Genomic DNA, 4259 nt, shown 5'->3' on the forward strand with positions numbered 1-4259 from the left:
AACAATGGGATATGATGAAGCGACAGTGGATTTGCACCAATCGGTCAAAGCTTTTCCTGTCTCCCAGCATGCAATGAGCCCGTCCATATATCCCCGCCTTCTTGCTCAGGCAAATCAGTTTTTTGTTTGGTGCGGCAGGAGCCGGACCATGGTCAGATTGGCTGCTGATTCTTAGCAGCCCTAAGCTTTCTTATTTTATTTTTATAGTCTTACTATTTTTTGAGTGATCTTTCTAAACAGCGTCTTATACGTACCTTAGAAAGAGTCGCTCCAACAACTCTCCGCCGGGTTGCGACAACGCTTACCCACGAGTACAGTGCTGTTTCGGCGGGCGTCTGTGTCGGATATACTAGCAGGTCCAGCAGACGTTACCAGGCTGTGGCCGGAGCACGGGGCGAAGGTAAGGCATCGATTCCGCTTCTAAGAGGAATACGGACACAGCCACACTGTTTTGGGAAAAAGACCACCAAACAGTCGCTGATGCGGCTGTCACTGTGGGTGCGCCAGCACTTGGCCTTAGGGATCAGAGGCTCCAGGATTAGTATAAGGCCGCGATCACTAGGGTTGATGTCAGCGGTGGGGAGTCAGACGCTCTCCTGGTTGCCCCTCCCCCCGGTTCATGACCAGTTTCCTCCGAGTCTCATGCCATGAACTGTTTCCCGCTTCCATCTCAGATGCTGTACAGGACCCAGTCGCAGCATAGGCGGCTGTGTAACTGGTGCGTCCGTGTTCACTGAGCGTCTGTGTTCACTATAGGTTCATGGAGCGGCAGTGTACACTAGTAGCGTCTGGATCCACTCAGCGTTCGCTAACATATTGATTGGTCCTGGAAGCGAGGTGAGTCTTCCTGTATCCCACTCTACTGAGTACGGGTTATACAGCACTAAGGCCCTCATTCCGAGTTGATCGCTCGCTAGCTACTTTTAGCAGCCGTGCAAACGCTAAGCCGCCGCCCTCTGTGAGTGTATCTTAGCTTACCAGAAGTGCGAACGAAAGGATCACAGAACGGCGACTAAATTTTTTCAAGCAGTTTCTGAGTAGCTGCAGACCTACTCCTACCTTGCGATCACTTCAGACTATTTAGTTCCTGTTTTGACGTCACAAACACGCCCTGCATTCGCCCAGCCACTCCCGCGTTTCCCCATGCACACCTGCGTTTGTATCTGACACGCCTGCGTTTTTCAGCACACTCCCTGAAAACGGTCAGTTACCTACCAGAAACGCCCCATTCCTGTAAATCACTCAGCGGTCAACAGTGCAACTGAAAAGCGTCGCTAGACCTTGTGTGAAACTGCATCGGCTTTTGTGAAAGTACGTTGCGCGTGCACACTGCGCACCATGCGCAGAAGTGCCGATTTTTTGCCTGATCGCCGCGCTGCGAACAACGGCAGCTAGCGATCAACTCGGAATGAGGGCCTAAGTCTCTAACTTTTGAGTACGAATAGTTAGATAAAGTATCTATTGCATATGAGTCTGTATACATTTACTGTTGTTCTTCCGTATTTGCGTCTGAATAAGTTAGATCTGTTTAAATCATGATGCAGTAATATGTTCTCCTACATACTTAAAATGTAGCTGTAGTTGATGTTGTGCTCATATTGCTTAATATACTAATGTATAACATGTGACTGACTGCTAGTGTAATTGCTGACTTTACTATATTTCTGTCAGTTTGTTTATTCCAATCCTCAATGCCGCTGCATGGGTAGGGTCGGATTGTATATCACTTTAAAAAATGTAAAGTGATTAAAGTCACAAATTGTGTAGTACACTGTGGAAGTGTTGATTATTTTTCATGTCTAAGAGCGGAAAAGGTGAGGAAGGTACACTCACAGCAACACCAACACTCATATCATGTTTGTCTTGCAAAAATGTGTTATCCTCTCAGGATCTGGTTCAGGATGGTTTGTGTGCAAATTGTTTTAGCCGTCATCAAGGGTTAATGAAAAATACAAGACAAATTCAGGTACAAATAGATCCACCTTGGGCTATGTTTGCACAGACTTTATCCAGTATAGCTGAAAGGATAATTCCTCCAATTCCTATACCAGGGATAGGTTACACTATTCACCCTAACATGCAGCTCCCCACCTATGGTGTATCACTGCCAGCAGCAGCTTCTCAAAAGAAACAAGCTGATAAACCGGTGGTAAGTACACTTTCACCTTCACAGGCTACAGATGATTCAGATGAGGGTTCAACGGAAGAGGAAAGCTCAATTAATTCTACTTCGGCATACGAAGAGGAGGAGGAAGGTCTCAGCTCAGTGGATATAGCTGAGTTAATTAGAGCAATGAAAGCCATTCTATCCTTAGAGGAATCAGCAGAGCCTGTGTTAAAAAACCAAGGCACCTGTGTTTAAACTTCCCAAAACAGTTAAAACTTAATTTCCAGGGTCAGATCAGGTGACGGAAATTATGGAAGAGGCTTGGGCTAAGCCCAATAAGAAGTTTAGAATTCATAAGAAATGGAATTCCAATGATCCTCTTCCAGCTGGGGATTGTTTAAAAAGGGAGGTGGCTCCTAAAGTAGATACTATTGATTAGTGCGAAAATCTGCATTATCTTTGCCTTCAACATCATTAAATGATGTCACGGATAGGAGAGTTAATGGTTTTCTAAAAACCATTTTTTCCCTGTCTGGGGCAGTCATAAGGCCAGCCATGGCTTCAGCTTGGGTGGCATAGGCAGTGGCTGCCTGGGCTGATGCATTGAAGGGTTTTTTTTCTATAGCTTCTAGAGAGCAAAGATCCCACATAGTTCATATAAAACAGGCTGCAATGTTCCTGGAAGAAGCAGCATTGGCTATGGGTACTGTTGCCTCCAGGGCATCAGCCTCAACAAAAGCTGCTCGCAGAGCAGTTTGGCTACGTATGTGGAAAGCTGATTCATAATCTAAGAAGGTTTTGTAATCATTACCTTGTTCTGGAGATATTCTTTTTGGTAAAGAATTGACAGATATTCTGGAGTCAGAAGCAGACTCTAAGAAGGACAAGTTCCCTTCCACATACAATTTCAAACCTAAATTTCCAGCTTTTCGCCCCTTTCGGTATCAAGTAACAGTTAAAGGAAAAAATGAGGGCAAGCAGGCACAATACAAGAAGTCTGGTAAGACTAAAAAGCATTGGGCAACAAGAGGACCGGTTTGAAAGGCAGATGATAAACCATCAGCCTGATGGAGCGGGCCTCCACCTGGGGTACCCCAGGGTGGGGGGCTGACTTCTTCAGTTTGCACAGATCTGGCAGCAGTCTACAACAGATGCCTGGGTGCAGGAACAGGTATCTGTAGGTTATGCTTTTGCCTTCAAGAAGCACCCTCCTCGAAGGTCTTTTTGTACCAGCCCGTCTCGGGTAGAGACGAAGGCCAGTGCTTTGCAAGAGGCAGTTCAGAAATTGCTTCAGTCAGGATAGTCATTCCAGTTCCTCCGGCGCAATGAGGACAGGGGTTTTACTCCAACCTGTTTTTAGTTCAGAAGCCAAATGGGTCTTTTCGGCACATTCTCTATCTAAAAGTACTGAACAAATACATTTGGGTACCTCGGTTTCACATGGAGACCATCATTTTGGTTCCATCATTTTGGCCATGGAGCCAGGGGATTATATTGTATCCCTGGATATACAGAATGCTTACCTACATGTTCCTATAGCACTGTCCCATCAGTGCTATCTCAGGTTCGGTATCCTCCAACAACATTTTCATTTCCAGGCCCTACGTTTTGGGTTATTTACCAAGATTATGGTGGTAATGGCATTTTATCTCTGCCAGCAGGGGATACGAATTTTTACATACCGCGATGATCTTTTAATCCTGGCACAGATGCAGGAGTTGCTCTTATGTCATCGACGACAGACAATAACATGTCTGTAGAACCACGGGTGGCTCATAAATTGGACAAAATCATCCCTGGTTCCGTCACAACGGATGACTCACTTAGGGGTGGTACTGGATTCAGGTCTTCAGAGAGTAAGTTTACCTTTGAACAAGATATCCAAGGTCCAATCAAGGATTCATGACTTGTTACACTGTCAAAAGGTATCCATTCACGCAGCAATGCGGGTGATGGGTTTGATGGTATCAACGGTCGACATGGTGGAGTATGCACAATTCCACTCAAGGCCTCTGCAGCGTCTGATTCTTGCCAAATGGAATAGGTTGCATCAGACGATAAAAACACAGTGTTAGGCGCCGTGGTCCGCGATGTCCTCGCGGCCCGGCGCCTAGCAACTAGGGACGCCGAGCGTGCTAGCCGCCGGGTCCCT

Source organism: Pseudophryne corroboree, chromosome 6, assembly GCF_028390025.1.
Source record: "Pseudophryne corroboree isolate aPseCor3 chromosome 6, aPseCor3.hap2, whole genome shotgun sequence".
NCBI classification, from domain to species: domain Eukaryota; kingdom Metazoa; phylum Chordata; class Amphibia; order Anura; family Myobatrachidae; genus Pseudophryne; species Pseudophryne corroboree.